General features: G+C 45.5%; 1 pseudogene; it reads left to right on the top strand.

Moving 5' to 3' along the window:
- Positions 1 to 1426: 1426 nt before the first annotated feature.
- LOC135575018 (general transcription factor II-I repeat domain-containing protein 2-like) lies at positions 1427 to 3964 on the top strand (annotated as a pseudogene).
- The last annotated feature ends 13450 nt before the right edge of the window (positions 3965 to 17414 follow it).

The raw sequence follows: 17414 nt of genomic DNA on the forward strand, positions 1-17414 counted from the left end.
GTAGGAGCAGTGTAAAAACAAACAGTGCACATTAATCAACATTTCAGTAAAAGTGCCTCAGTTCCTGGGCAGGTTATTAAAAACAATTACAATAACAATAGAGACAATCAATGAGCAGTGAGCACACGCAGCATAGGACAAGCAAGACATAGCATGCACACAGAGCAACATAGCACAAAAAGCAACAAGACGAAATCCATAAAAGCAGTGTTTCCACACCTCACAAGCTACAGACAACAGACGACATGGAAAGCTGCAATACAGAAGTAGGGATTATGTTCACAAGTCTGACTGGCCTTTAGCCATGTTTTTTATGTGAAAGTGTGATAGGTGGTGTAGTTTTGTATGTCTGATGGCAGCATATTCCAGACATGGGAAGCAGAGAAACAGATGAACTAAAGGTGCTTTTCTTTAAGTGAACTATACAGTCACCTCTCATGGCAGGCCTTGTAGATCTGCTGCCATATGTTTGGGTTTTCTGTTTAACAAAAGTACTGAGTGGAGGGGGAGCCAGGCCATTTAGGATCTTGAATACAAGACATGCATCAGTGTATTGCACAATCATTTTCCAACTCAGGGGCTCATGCTTTCTGAGGATGTAACAGTGATGGTGGCTATTGGGCTTCATATCAAGCACTTTGAGAGCCTGTTTGTAGACTGAATGGGTTTTAATGTTGTACAGCAAGCTTGGGCTCAACTATTCAAGCAGTATGTTAAGTGGGGGAGTATCATAAATTTAAGTACAGTTTTGCTACCTCTGTATTCAAACAATTTTGTATAAATCGGAAATGAGCGAGGTTGAATTTGGTTATTTGAGTTACCTTTTTTACCTGCTTTTTACCTGCTTTTTAAAAGAAAGGTTGGTATCAAGTATGATGCCATGGTACTTAAAATCAGATACCACCTGGAGCTTCTCCTCTGACACATAGACATCTGGCTCAGTAGCATCAATTGCCCTCTTTGTGAAGAACATGCAGACAGTTTTCATCACATTGAAATGCAAACATGAGTCACTGAGCCACTTTGCAACCTGTACCAATGCAGCTGTCAGTTCTTGTGCAGCTTGTTGCTTTCTCTTTGCATGCACATATATCACTGTATCATCTGCATACATATGAACTTCAGACCCACTACAGACAGAAGGCAGATCATTAATGTACAGGCTGAAGAGGAGGGGCCCTAGCATTGACCCTTGGGGCACGCCCACACCATAGCTGAGAGTGGGCGACAGCTCTTTGCTCACTCTGACACGCTGAGTTCTGCCTTCAAGGTATGATGGGGGGGGGGGGGGGTAATAGATCCAACGGGATGTGTCGAGTTGTTTGGGAACTCGGCTGGGGTGTTCAGAGATTATTATTTTATGTACACCATTTATTTTCCTTTTATGTGTACGCAGCTGTAACTACTATCCACTTGTACCCAGCGATGACTTGCACTAAAGTTCGATTACTGTTCGATGACGATGACTAGTACCTTAAATCTATTGACATGGAACTGCCATGGTCTAGGGCACATATGTCAGAGTCAAGGCCCGCGGGCCACATCCGGCCCGCAAGAAGGTTTTTTACGGCCCCTGGGATGATCTTGATTTATTATTAGAACCGGCCCGCAGCAAGCCGGCAGCCCGCAGATCTTTTACACGCACCAATACTACATTTCCCACAATGCAAAGGTGACGCACCGAGCAGTAGGCTGCTTCATTTCAATATTTATTGGCACAGCAGTCGTCAGCATCACAGTAAAATTAACTTTCAGATACCCATCAAAAATGGCAAAACGGAAGGTGGATACTGAGAACCGGGGGTTTCAAACAAGGTGGGAGTCGGAGTATATGTTCACGAAGGTAGCTGGAAAACCTGTGTGTCTTCTGTGTGGAGAAAGTGTGGCGGTACTGAAAGAGTATAATCTGAGACGACATTATGAAACGAAACACGCGGACAAAAACAAGAATATGGACATGGAACAAAGGCTACAAAAGGCAGAGGAATTAAAACGAGGCCTCAAATCTCGACAGGCTCTGTTCAAAAAGCCAAATCACAAGGCCAGGCTGCTGTCAAGGCCAGTTTTATTTTGGCAGAAGAGATCGCTAAATCAGCCCGGCCATTTACGGAGGGGGATTTCATCAAAAACTGCATGATTAAAGTTTGTGACGAAGTTTGCCCAGAAAAAGGCAACTCTTTTTAAATGTGAGTCTGAGCAGAAACACCATTGCCGAGAGAGTAGACCAGTTGTCCATCAATCTAAAAGAGCAGCTTGTGAAAAAGGGAAAAGATTTTATTGCATATTCCTTGGCTGTGGATGAGAGCACCGACATTTCTGACATTGCCCAGTTGTCAATTTTCATCCGCGGAGTGGACTCCAACCTAAGCGTGACAGAGGAGTTTTTGGCTTTACGTCCTATGCATGGCACAACTACGGGGCATGATTTGTATGAAGAGGTGTCAAGATGTGTAAATGAGATGGAGCTGCCTTGGGAAAAACTCGTGGGTTTGACAACCGACGGAGCACCTGCGATGTGTGGACACAGGAGCGGACTGGTGGCGAAGATACGGGAAAAGATGCAAGAGGAAAACGCGACAGGTGAGCTGACAGCTTATCATTGTATCATACACCAGGAAGCGTTGTGCGGTAAAGCCTTGAAAATGGAGCATGTAATGAGCATCATCACGCGCACAGTTAACTTTATCAGAGCCAAAGGTTTGAATCACCGCCAGTTCAAGGCATTTCTGACGGAGTTAGAAACGGAGCATGGTGATTTGCCTTATCACACAGAGGTGCGATGGCTAAGCCAGGGAAAGGTGCTTCAAAGATGTTTCGAGCTTCGTGAGGAGATTTGTCTGTTCTTGGACAGCAAAGGGAAAGACACAACACAACTCCGAGACGAAATGTTTCTGTGTGAAATGGCTTTTCTGTGTGACATTACGAGTCATCTGAATGCAATAAACTTGCAGCTGCAGGGTCGGGATCGTGTCATCTCTGATATGTACAGTACAGTGAAGGCATTTAAAACCAAACTGACTCTGTGGGAGACGCAGATGCGGAAAGAAAATTTGAGCCACTTTCCCAGCTGCCAGACCATGAAAGAGAAGCTCTCTACCAGTGCGTTCCCGAGCACACAGTTGGCTGATAAAATAGGTATGCTTGCCGCTGACTTTCGACGCCGATTTGCTGACTTTGAAGCACAAAAAAGCAGGTTGGAACTGCTCGGTAACCCATTTGCTGTTGACGTGGAAAGCTCACCACCAAACCTCCAAATGGAGTTGATTGACCTCAATGCAATGATGCACTGAGGGCAAAATATGCGGCAGTGGGTGCTGCGGAGTTCGCCCGTTTCCTCCCCGGCACAATGCCCCAGCTGCGCATCCAGGCTGCTCAAACGTTGTCTATGTTTGGCAGCACATACCTGTGTGAACAACTGTTTTCTTTGATGAACCTGAACAAAACATCACACAGAAGTCGACTTACTGCTGAACACCTCCACTCAATTCTGAGGATTTCTTCAGCTCAGAGCCTTACCCCGAACATTGATGAACTTGTGGAAAAGATGGGACACCACCAAGTATCACCCTCAACCTCAAACAAGTGAACATTACTGTGCAATCACATATTTAGAGTTTTTACTCAGTTCAAGTTTAAAAGTTAAAATTTAATATTTGTTTTCACTGCATGTTACTTCTCCTTAAACAAAGTGTTGTTTTTGATTAATAGATTTTTGCACTTTATTTTTTTGTATTTCAATCCAATTATATTTTAAAAATATTTCAGTTGAGTGGATGATAGAAAATTGCTATTATTGTTTTTTCTTTGAAGTAAATTTAGCCCACTTTTGCTAAAATAGAAAATATAGTCTACTGATGGTGCCTTGAATACCGGTTTCTTTCATTTAATGTTCATGTTATGGGGATATTTATATAAAGGAAATTTGTCTTTTGTGTCTGTTGAAAATTAAAGATTACTGACAGAGCCATAAGAAAATATTGCTTTATTTATCTGATCATATTGTAATATATTTGTTAGGTTTTCAGTAGGTTCAATTAGGTTCACTAGACTATATGCGTCATTTAAAAAATTTTCAATGAACATTCGAACAGTCCGGCCCTCGTCTTGTAGCTGATTTTTTTATTTGGCCCTCCGTCCATTTGACTTTGACACCCCTGGTCTAGGGCATGCAATAAAACTGAAAAAGATACTATGTGCTCTAAAAAAGGAAAAAGCAGACATCGCGCTATTACAAGAGACACACCTCTGTGAAGCTGAACATGCCAAACTCCACAGAGCTTGGGTGGGACAGGTGTATTTCTCATCTTTCAAATCAAACAGTAGAGGCACAGCCATACTTATCCATAAAAATGTTCCATTCGTAATTGACAAAAACATATCTGATCCGGAGGGGAGATTTATTTTGATAACTGGGTCACTATATGGTAAACCAATTACTATCTTAAACATATACGCCCCTAACACAGATACTCTGCCTTCATGTCAAAAATGATAACCCTGCTCAATGAGCATTGTGTTTCCTTTGGCGTGGTGGCCGGAGATTTTAATTGTACCCTTAACCCAACCCTAGACAAATCATCTCAAGTCCCCACCACAAATCCGATATCTGCAAAGATGTTGAACTCTCTTACTAAAGAGATGGGACTGATAGATATCTGGAGAGAGACTAATAGCACATCTATGGACTATACATACTACTCTAATGTCCATAACACCTACTCCCGTATAGATTACATTTTTATCCCAAAGAGTTTCATAAATTCAGCCACATGTACAATCGGACCCATAGCTCTTTCAGATCACGCCTTTGTCCACCTCCGCTTTGACCTCTGCAAAAACATCCCGAGGTCAAAGAGCTAGAAATTCAACACCTCCATGCTATCAAACGTAGCGTTCCATACATTGGTAACTACATGGATAGACAACTACACACAAGACAACAAAGATTCTCCTGTTTCTCCGACCACAATGTGGGACGCTGCTAAAGCCACACTAAGAGGTAATCTAATTGCATATGCTTCCTCTAAGAAAAAAGCAATGGAAGCACACAGGCTAGATCTTGAGAAGGAGCTGGAATTCTGTGAAAAAATACATAAACAATCCCAGACAGCACCTCCTGGAGTCATCTTAAAGCAGCCAAAGCCAAACTGAATTTGGACTACACTCGGGAGATAAAAACAAGTTTTCTTTACTAAACAGAAATACCATGAGTATAGCAATAGGCCCAGTAGATTGCTTGCTAACCAATTAAAAAAGGAGCAGTCAGAGCGTACAATCATGGCTATCCGAACAGCAGAGGACGAGGTCACATATGACCCAAAAAAGATCCATTTAACTTTTCATGATTTTTACTGCAAACTATATGCCTCTGAGAGAAAACACATGGAGGCAGAACTCCACTCTTTCCTAGAGGGAATCTCGCTACCTAAACTATCAGAGACCGACTGTTATGCAGGTGAGTGAGGACCCAAAAGCGGTTTAACAGAAACAGAGTCTTTTAATGTCCAAACACAGGGAAGACATAAATCCTCTTCAGATGTATCGGTTGACAAAATAGACAACCCGCAGAGAGGGCGACAAATAAATCATAAAGTCCTCTGATCTTTACAGGAGAGTCCCCTTCTAGCAGCAGAGGAGAATAGCAGGGTTAGCGGCAACAGACTGCTGGTCTCTCCGGGTAGGCGCGGGTTGTAGAGGACAGAGGTACCTGATCACACGTAGCATCTGATGAAGAGGCAGATTACGACAGGACGGTACAAGGATGAAGCAAACGAGAATCTGACAAAGACAGAAGCAGAAACAGAGAGAGAAATAGAGACCTAATCAGAGGGAAAAAAGGGAACAGGTGGGAGAGAGTAAACGAGGTAATTAGAGGAGATGAGGAACAGCTGGGGGAAGGAAAGGGAGAGAAGGTAACCTAATACGACCAGCAGGGGGAAACGAAGTGAAGAGAAAGAACAGGAACAAGACATAACATGACAATACATGACAGTACCCCCCCCACTCACCGAGCGCCTCCTGGCGCACTCGAGGAGGAAACCTGGCGGCAACGGAGGAAATCATCGATCAGCGAACGGTCCAGCACGTCCCGAGATGGAACCCAACTCCTTTCCTCAGGACCGTACCCCTCCCAATCCACTAGGTACTGATGACCACGGCCCTGAGGACGCATGTCCAAAATCTTACGGACCCTGTAGATAGGTGCGTCCTCGACAAGGATGGGGGGGGGGGGGGGGAGACGAACGGGGGCGCGAAGAAAGGGCTTAACACAGGAGACATGGAAGACCGGGTGGACGCGACGAAGATGTCGCGGAAGAAGAAGTCGCACTGCGTCAGGATTAATGACCTGAGAAATACGGAACGGACCAATGAACCGCGGGGTCAACTTGCCAGAAGCTGTCTTAAGGGGAAGGTTTTGAGTGGAGAGCCATACTCTCTGACCGCGACAATATCTAGGACTCTTAGTCCTACGCTTATTAGCGGCTCTCACAGTCTGCGCCCTATAATGGCAAAGTGCAGACCTGACCCTCTTCCAGGTGCGCTCACAACGTTGGACAAAAGCCTGAGCGGAGGGGACGCTGGACTCGGCGAGCTGGGACGAGAACAGAGGAGGCTGGTACCCGAGGCTACTCTGAAAAGGAGATAGCCCGGTCGCAGACGAAGGAAGCGAGTTGTGAGCGTATTCTGCCCAGGGGAGCTGTTCTGCCCAAGACGCAGGGTTACGAAAAGAAAGACTGCGTAAGATGCGACCAATAGTCTGATTGGCCCATTCTGCTTGACCGTTAGACTGGGGGTGAAAACCGGAAGAGAGACTGATGGAAGCCCCAATCAAACGGCAAAACTCCCTCCAAAATTGAGACGTGAATTGCGGACCCCTGTCCGAAACGGCGTCTGACGGAAGGCCATGAATTCTGAAAACATTCTCAATGATGATTTGTGCCGTCTCTTTAGCAGAAGGAAGCTTAGCGAGGGGAATAAAATGAGCCGCCTTAGAGAACCTATCGACAACCGTTAGAATAACAGTCTTCCCCGCTGACGAAGGCAGTCCGGTAATAAAGTCTAAGGCGATGTGAGACCACGGTCGAGAGGGAATGGAAAGCGGTCTGAGACGGCCGGCAGGAGGGGAGTTACCGGACATAGTCTGCGCGCAGTCCGAACAAGCAGCCACGAAACGACGTGTGTCACGCTCCTGAGTGGGCCACCAAAAACGCTGGCGAATAGAAGCAAGCGTACCCCGAACGCCGGGGTGGCCGGCTAACTTGGCAGAGTGAGCCCACTGAAGAACGGCCAGACGAGTAGGAACGGGAACGAAAAGAAGGTTCCTAGGACAAGTGCGCGGCGACGGAGTGTGAGTGAGTGCTTGCTTTACCTGCCTCTCAATTCCCCAGACAGTCAACCCGACAACACGCCTCTCAGGGAGAATCCCCTCGGGTCGGTGGAGGCTACTGAAGAACTGAAGAGACGGGATAAAGCATCAGGCTTGGTGTTCTTAGAGCCCGGACGATAAGAAATAACGAACTCGAAACGAGCGAAAAACAGCGCCCAACGAGCCTGACGCGCATTAAGTCGTTTGGCAGAACGGATGTACTCAAGGTTCCTATGGTCAGTCCAAACGACAAAAGGAACGGTCGCCCCCTCCAACCACTGTCGCCATTCGCCTAGGGCTAAGCGGATGGCGAGCAGTTCGCGGTTTCCCACATCATAGTTACGTTCCGACGGCGACAGGCGATGAGAAAAATACGCGCAAGGGTGGGCCTTGTCGTCAGAATGGGAGCGCTGGGAAAGAATGGCTCCCACGCCCACCTCTGACGCGTCAACCTCGACAATGAACTGTCTAGAGACGTCAGGTGTAACAAGGATAGGTGCGGATGTAAAACGCTTCTTGAGGAGATCAAAAGCTCCCTGGGCAGAAACGGACCACTTAAAGCACGTCTTGACAGAAGTAAGGGCTGTGAGAGGAGCTGCCACCTGACCGAAATTACGGATGAAACGACGATAGAAATTCGCGAAGCCGAGAAAGCGCTGCAGCTCGACACGTGACTTAGGGACGGGCCAATCGCTGACAGCTTGGACCTTAGCGGGATCCATCTTAATGCCTTCAGCGGAAATAACAGAACCGAGAAATGTGACGGAGGAGGCATGAAAAGAGCACTTCTCAGCCTTCACATAAAGACAATTCTCTAAAAGGCGCTGGAGGACACGTCGAACGTGCTGAACATGAATCTGTAGTGACGGTGAAAAAATCAGGATATCGTCAAGGTAAACGAAAACAAAGATGTTCAGCATGTCTCTCAGTACATCATTCACTAATGCCTGAAAGACAGCTGGAGCGTTAGCGAGGCCGAACGGCAGAACCCGGTATTCAAAGTGCCCTAACGGAGTGTTAAACGCCGTTTTCCACTCGTCCCCCTCCCTGATGCGCACGAGATGGTAAGCGTTACGAAGGTCCAACTTAGTGAAAAACCTGGCTCCCTGCAGGATCTCGAAGGCTGAAGACATAAGGGGAAGCGGATAACGATTCTTAACCGTTATGTCATTCAGCCCTCGATAATCCACGCAGGGGCGCAGGGTCCCGTCCTTTTTCTTAACAAAAAAAACCCCGCTCCGGCGGGAGAGGAGGAAGGGACTATACGGTACCGGCGTCGAGAGCTACAGACAAATAATCTTCGAGAGCCTTACGTTCGGGAGCCGACAGAGAGTATAGTCTACCCCGGGGGGGAATGGTTCCCGGAAGGAGATCAATACTACAATCATACGACCGGTGCGGAGGAAGGGAGGTGGCCCTGGACCGACTGAACACCGTGCGCAGATCGTGATATTCCTCCGGCACCCCTGTCAAATCACCAGGCTCCTCCTGTGAAGAAGAGACAGAGGAAACAGGAGGGATAGCAGACATTAAACACTTCACATGACAAGAGACGTTCCAGGAGAGGATAGAATTACTAGACCAATTAATAGAAGGATTATGACACACTAGCCAGGGATGGCCCAAAACAACAGGTGTAAAAGGTGAACGAAAAATTAAAAAAGAAATGGTTTCGCTATGATTACCAGAGACAGTGAGGGTTAAAGGTAGCGTTTCACGCTGAATCCTGGGGAGAGGACTACCATCCAAGGCGAACAAGGCCGTGGGCTCCCTAACTGTCTGAGAGGAATGTCATGTTCCCGAGCCCAGGCTTCGTCCATAAAACAGCCCTCCGCCCCAGAGTCTATCAAGGCACTGCAGGAAGCTGCCGAACCGGTCCAGCGTAGATGGACCGACAAGGTAGTACAGGATCTTGAAGGAGAGACCTGAGTAGTTGCGCTCACCAGTAGCCCTCCGCTACTGATGAGCTCTGGCTTTTACTGGACATGAAATGACAAAATGACCAGCGGAACCGCAATAGAGACAGAGGCGGTTGGTGATTCTCCGTTCCCTCTCCTTAGTCGAGATGCGAATACCCCCAGCTGCATAGGCTCAGCACCTGAGCCAGTGGAGGAAGATGGTAGTGATGCGGAGAGGGGGCAACGGATAACGCGAGCTCCCTTCCACGAGCTCGGTGACGAAGATCAACCCGTCGTTCTATGCGAATAGCGAGTTCAATCAAGGAATCCACGCTGGAAGGAACCTCCCGGGAGAGAATCTCATCCTTTACCTCCGCGCGGAGACCCTCCAGAAAACGAGCGAGCAAAGCCGGCTCGTTCCAGTCACTGGAGGCAGCAAGAGTGCGAAACTCTATAGAGTAATCAGTTATGGATCGATTACCTTGACATAGGGAAGACAGGGCCCTGGAAGCTTCTTCCCCAAAAACAGAACGATCAAAAACCCGTATCATCTCCTCCTTAAAGTTCTGATACTGGTTAGTACACTCAGCCCTCGCCTCCCAGATTGCCGTGCCCCACTCACGAGCCCGTTCAGTAAGGAGAGATATGACGTAGGCGATACGAGCTGTGCCCCTGGAGTACGTGTTGGGCTGGAGAGAAACACAATATCACACTGGGTGAGGAACGAGCGGCATTCAGTGGGCTCCCCAGAGTAACACGGCGGGTTATTAATTCTGGGCTCCGGAGACTCGGAAGCCCTGGAAGTAGCCGGTGGATCGAGGCGGAGATGGTGAATATGTTTCGAGAGGTCGGAGACTTGGGCGGCCAGGGTCTCAACGGCATGTCGAGCAGCAGACAATTCCTGCTCGTGTCTGCCTAGCATCGCTCCCTGGATCTCGACGGCTGAGTGGAGAGGATCCGAAGTCGCTGGGTCCATTCTTGGTCAGATTCTTCTGTTATGCAGGTGAGTGAGGACCCAAAAGCGGTTTAACAGAAACAGAGTCTTTTAATGTCCAAACACAGGGAAGACATAAATCCTCTTCAGATGTATCGGTTGACAAAATAGACAACCCGCAGAGAGGGCGACAAATAAATCATAAAGTCCTCTGATCTTTACAGGAGAGTCCCCTTCTAGCAGCAGAGGAGAATAGCAGGGTTAGCGGCAACAGACTGCTGGTCTCTCCGGGTAGGCGCGGGTTGTAGAGGACAGAGGTACCTGATCACATGTAGCATCTGATGAAGAGGCAGATTACGACAGGACGGGACAAGGGTGAAGCAAACGAGAATCTGACAAAGACAGAAGCAGAAACAGAGAGAGAAATAGAGACCTAATCAGAGGGAAAAAAGGGAACAGGTGGGAGAGAGTAAACGAGGTAATTAGAGGAGATGAGGAACAGCTGGGGGAAGGAAAGGGAGAGAAGGTAACCTAATACGACCAGCAGGGGGAAACGAAGTGAAGAGAAAGAACAGGAACAAGACATAACATGACAATACATGACACCGACTAAGAAGATCTCAGCTCCCCCTTCACTCCTGAGGAGATCCTGGAGGCAATTACCTCCATGCCACCTAATAAGTCCCCAGGCCCAGATGGATTCCCCAGAGAGTTCTACAAAGCTTTTTGGCCCCAGCTCAGCCCTATCTTCATGCCGATGCTGGGGGATTTTTGCAAAAACGGAGTTCTCCCAGACTCAATGCACACAGCTCGCATTACAGTGTTGCTCAAAAAGGACAAGGATCCCCTATCCTGCTCGTCCTTCTGGCCCATAAGCTTGTTGGATTTCGACTATAAAATAATTGGGAAATTGCTCGCCAAAAGACTAAACACTCTTCTTCCCAAAATAATAAAAGCGGACCAAACTGGATTTATTAGAGACAGATACTCTTCTGATAACATTCGCCGTCTTTTTGATATTATTGATCAAGTAAACGCACAGAAGACGCCTGTCCTGCTGGCTTCACTGGATGTTGAGAAGGCGTTTGACAGGATGGAGTGGAGCTTTCTGTTTCCAGTCTTAGAAAAGTTCAATATGGGCCCAAATTGTATTAAATGGATCAAATCACTATACTCTCATCCAAATGCCATGGTGACTACTAATGGACTGAACTCTGACAGATTCCCTCTGGAACGGGGCACAAGACAAGGGTGCTCGCTGTCCCCCCTGCTCTACTTGTTGGGGGCGGAGCCTCTGGCAGAGCTGATAAGGAGCAATCCAAGTATTATGGGTTTTTCTGCAGGCGGCCTGCAGCACAAGATTTCGCTTTACGCGGATGATGTCTTGCTCTACATATCCAACCCTGAGAAATCCCTCCCTCTCATTTTAGACACAATTGCTCAGTATGGCAAGTTTTCAGGTTATAAGATAAATTTGAACAAATCCACTGTCTGCCCTCTCAATATTACACTCACCAGCTCTATGAAGACACTATGTCCTTTCCAATGGAAAACACAGGGGTTTCAATACCTCGGGATCTTCATAACACCAGATCTGAATAGCCTTTTCAAGGAAAATTATCTTCCACTCCTGGATCGAATCAAGAACGATCTCCAAACCTGGATCTCCCTCCCAATTAGCTTAGTAGGAAGAATTAATGTCATCCGTATGAATGTCCTCCCTAGACTGAACTACTTATTTCAGATGCTCCCATGCTATCTCCCAGTTTCCTTTTTCAAAACAACTAACCAAAGCATCCACAAATTTATATGGGGCAATAAAAAACCTAGGATCAAGTTTTCCACTCTATTAAAAACCTGAATCTAAGGGTGGTCTTGCCCTTCCCTCCCTTCAATTGTAATACTGGTCTGCCCAAATCCGCAACATGCTAACATGGATCACAAACAGACAGGAGTCAACGTGGATTCAGATAGACGCCCAATCCGGTGGTTCATTGCCCTTAAGCTCAATTATATTCATTAATAACTTTAGTGAAGTGGGCAACAAAGCCAAAACCTTTGATTTACAGCACCAAACCAAATCAAATCAAATGTATTTATATAGCCCTTCGTACATCAGCTGATATCTCAAAGTGCTGTACAGAAACCCAGCCTAAAACCCCAAACAGCAAACAATGCAGGTTTAGAAGCACAGTGGCTAGGAAAAACTCCCTAGAAAGGCCAAGACCTAGGAAGAAACCTAGAGAGGAACCAGGCTATGTGGGGTGGCCAGTTCTCTTCTGGCTATGCCAGGTGGAGATTATAACAGAACATGGCCAAGATGTTCAAATGTTCATAAATGACCAGCATGGTCGAATAATAATAAGGCAGAACAGTTGAAACTGGAGCAGCAGCACGGTCAGGTGGACTGGGGACAGCAAGGAGTCATCATGTCAGGTAGTCCTGGGGCATGGTCCTAGGGCTCAGGTCCTCCGAGAGAGAGAAAGAAAGAGAGAAGGAGAGAATTAGAGAACGCACACTTAGATTCACACAGGACACCGAATAGGACAGGAGAAGTACTCCAGATATAACAAACTGACCCTAGCCCCCGACACATAAACTACTGCAGCATAAATACTGGAGGCTGAGACAGGAGGGGTCAGGAGACACTGTGGCCCCATCCGAGGACACCCCCGGACAGGGCCAAACAGGAAGGATATAACCCCACCCACTTTGCCAAAGCACAGCTCCCACACCACTAGAGGGATATCTAGCACCCTACTAGCGTGGAGGGACTGTAAGAAATACCTGGGCATTTCCTCCCAAATATGTTCTCACTCGCCTATAGTAGGCAACCCAGACTTGCCAAAAGCCCTGAGGGATGCCAACTTTAATCTTTGGCATACTCTAGGAATCAGGACCTTTTCAGCCCTATTTCATCAGAAAACCACCACACTGAAATCCTTTAAAGAGCTCTGCAGTGAAGTCAATGTGCCAAGATCCCATTATTTTAAAATATCTTCAAATTAGACATGTAATTTCCTCATTTACCTCCAAGAGGAGGTTTAGAACTAAGTTGAATGAAGTTGAAACCCTTCTTGTCACAGCACAATCCATTAAAGGCAAAATATCTTACATCTATAGACTCCTTTCTGAGAAAGGAGGCTCCTCCTTTACTCCTTTGAAAATAATTTGGGAAAAGGACCTTGGTCTGACTATCAGTGATGAGTTATAACATTGTAGGATTTTTAATGAATTTATTTGCAAATTATGGTGGAAAATAAGTATTTGGTCACCTACAAACAAGCAAGATTTCTGGCTCTCACAGACCTGTAACTTCTTCTTTAAGAGGCTCCTCTGTCCTCCACTCGTTACCTGTATTAATGGCACCTGTTTGAACTTGTTATCAGTATAAAAGACACCTGTCCACAACCTCAAACAGTCACACTCCAAACTCCACTATGGCCAAGACCAAAGAGCTGTCAAAGGACACCAGAAACAAAATTGTAGACCTGCACCAGGCTGGGAAGACTGAATCTGCAATAAGTAAGCAGCTTGTTTTGAAGAAATCAACTGTGGGAGCCATTATTAGGAAATGGAAGACATACAAGACCACTGCTAATCTCCCTCGATCTGGGGCTCCACGCAAGATCACACCCCGTGGGGTCAAAATGATCACAGGAACGGTGAGCAAAAATCCCAGAACCACACGGGGGGACCTAGTGAATGACCTGCAGAGAGCTGGGACCAAAGTAACAAAGCCTACCATCAGTAACACACTACGCCGCCAGGGACTCAAATCCAGACGTGTCCCCCTGCTTAAGCCAGTACATGTCCAGGCCCGTCTGACGTTTGCTAGAGAGCATTTGGATGATCCAGAAGAAGATTGGGAGAATGTCATATGGTCAGATGAAACCAAAATAGAACTTTTTGGTAAAAACTCATCTTGTTGTGTTTGGAGGACAAAGAATGCTGAGTTGCATCCAAAGAGCACCATACCTACTGTGAAGCATGGGGGTTGAAACATCATGCTTTGGGTCTGTTTTTCTGCATAGGGACCAGGACGACTGATCCGTGTAAAGGAAAGAATGAATGGGGCCATGTATCGTGAGATTTTGAGTGAAAACCTCCTTCCATCAGCAAGGGCATTGAAGATGAAACGTGGCTGGGTCTTTCAGCATAACAATGATCCCAAACACACCGCCCGGGCAACGAAGGAGTGGCTTCGTAAGAAGCATTTCAAGGTCCTGGAGTGGCCTAGCCAGTCTCCAGATCTCAAACCCATAGAACATCTTTGGAGGGAGTTGAAATTCAGTGTTGCCCAGCAACAGCCCCAAAACATCACTGCTCTAGAGGAGATCTGCATGGAGGAATGGGCCAAAATACCAGCAACAGTGTGTGAAAACCTTGTGAAGACTTACAGAAAACATTTGACCTCTGTCATTGCCAACAAAGGGTATATAACAAAGTATTGAGATAAACTTTTGTTATTGACCAAATACTTATTTTCCACCATAATTTGCAAATAAATTAATTAAAAATCCTACAATGTGATTTTCTGGAATTTGTTTTCTCATTTTGTCTGTCATAGTTGAAGTGTACCTATGATGAAAATTACAGGCCTCTCTCATCTTTTTAAGTGGGAGAACTTGCACAATTGGTGGCTGACTAAATACTTTTTTGCCCCACTGTATATGTGTACGTATGTGTATCTGTGTGTATGTATGGATGTGTGTGTGTGTATATATATATATATATAAAAAAAAACTTGTATTATTTTTCTTAATCTTTTATTTTAATTGTATTTTTTAAAAATGTATTATTATTATATATTTTAACTTATTTTTTGTATCTTTTTTTAAGCCTGTCACATCTGTGAATGTGGAATGTGTTGTTGGTTGATTGAAAAACAAGAAAACTTAGTAAAACTTTAAATTGAAAAAAAAAGAAAATACATGGTAGTCTATTATGCAGTAATAATCACATTGTATGCAAAACAGAGTAATGTTGTCCGGAATACTGTGTAGAACATTCCAACACACACACACACACACACACACACACACACACACATACACACACACACACACACACACACACACACACACACACACACACACACACACACACACACACACACACACACACACACACACACTAGCATTAGTTTGATTAATGGAACACACACACATAGCACTTCAGATATGTCCCACAACCAACATTCAACCAAATATCAATGATTCACTGTAAAATAAATGTCCTGTAAAATAAACCACACTTAATTTACAAAAAATAAAATAATAAATGATGCCGGACACTCAGTGAGAAGGGAATGAACTGGTTAAACTTCTCAAGAAAAACACTCAAATTTCAGTCTTCTGTGGATAGCCTGCATTTACATTTTCTGTATGGTAGTGTGACCTTTGACCTGTAGATGGTAGTAAAGGTATACTTTTGCTGCAGATCCACTTCCACAGCACAAACCTTTCTGGACAAGTAGCCTACACATTTGTCCCTAGCATGTGTGTGTGTATTTGAAGCAAAAAAAGACTGAATATTGCAACACACTTTTATGATACAGATTCATTCCTCATTATGTAGCACTGCACAGCTATAGTTTTTTCAAATGCCAAATGCACCTGCAGCATGTTTCTGGCTTATCTGAGTGGCTTGTGTTGTGAGAAGAGAACCAGAATTCAAACAAGAACTCCTGGGGCCTGTTGCACAAAAGTAGAATTAAGACATCCGGGATAAATGACTCAGCTGAGCTCAATGAAGCCAAAACATGTGCGTCCAGGCTTAATTGGTTGCACAAAGACCAAGCCAGGATGAGCAGACACGGATTCATTAAGCCAGGTGAAACCAATCCTGGATAGGTGCGCGCTCACGGCTCACTCAAATAGACCCCGCCACAGATCACAGATTAACTGATTTACCATGGCAACTAGAGCCGCGTACTTTTCCCCGTCGGAAGCACAAATCCTCATGGAGGCATACAAGGAGGTAAAAGATATAATTAAGAAGAAAGGCAACACCGCCACAGTGATAAAGCAAAGAGAAAAAGCGTGGCAAAGTATTGCAGACCGCCTGAATGCGTAAGTAGTGCACAATTACACACTCACCGCTCCGCTGAAACATCACAATTACAATTCAAATATTTAATTCACATCTCCAAAAATGCAGTTGTACTGTAATTATGAAACGGTTAAATTTTTAATTGAAATGCACTGCAGATATGAGTGAAATTGTGTAAAGTAACTCCATCACACTGTATAAAGCTATGATACATTTTTTGATATTTTTACTGAAAACAAGACAAAAATACCAAGTAATTTTTTGCAGTGTGAATCCATTAAATGTGTGTGTGTGTGTGTGTGTGTGTGTAGATTAAACATGAACGGGCCAAAACGGACATGGCAGCAGGTCAAAATCAAATACAAGAACATTCTGCAGAATGGTATGGTCCCTGACTAATATTTAACAAAGCACAAGCATATATTGTACCCAGAAGGTGCCTGCTCACACATTGTCTGAACTGTTTTAGCAGTGAAAAAGAATACCCACAGACAAGGCACGGGTGGTGGGTCACCAAAGGCTGACCTTACCCCAGCAGAGGACATGGCCTTGGAGCTAAATAAAGGCAGGCCCGTCTTAGAGGGGATCCCTGGGGGGAAAGAGACGAGCATAGGTTCCTCCCAAGATGCCACCCGCTTCATTCAAGGTATGTCCTTCCATCTCTACATGGGATACAACCACATTCATATTGAATCAATTTGGACTGTCTGACTTTGGTTTACCTATTGCCTTGCAGTGCCTGGCAGCACTGTGTTCCTGTTAGAGCCACCAGCACAAGCACCAGACGATGCTGATCCAGTGAGTACTCCATCAAAGGCATACTGTAGGCCTGGCATGTCTTGTCTACTAGCTTCAATATGAATCCGATTAAATGTGATAGGGTGAAGGCCCCAGTGCAGCAGCAACAGCACATGATGGAGACGATGATGAGGAGGAGACCATCTCTCTGGATTCCAGAAGGCATGAGGTATCATGTTAAGACTGTGAAAGTACTATTTACTCTACAATGGTGAGGAGTCCTCATCAAAATCAAAAAATCTAATTTCTTTTACAGGACCCAGATGCTATACAGTGGGAAAACCAGCCTGGCAACATAGTGCGTATTAATAAAAGGACACCACATCCTGCCAAATTCCAGCTGCGCTAATTGTATTGTGTTCAC

This window comes from Oncorhynchus nerka, linkage group LG14, assembly GCF_034236695.1.
Source record: "Oncorhynchus nerka isolate Pitt River linkage group LG14, Oner_Uvic_2.0, whole genome shotgun sequence".
Taxonomy (NCBI): Eukaryota; Metazoa; Chordata; class Actinopteri; order Salmoniformes; family Salmonidae; genus Oncorhynchus; species Oncorhynchus nerka.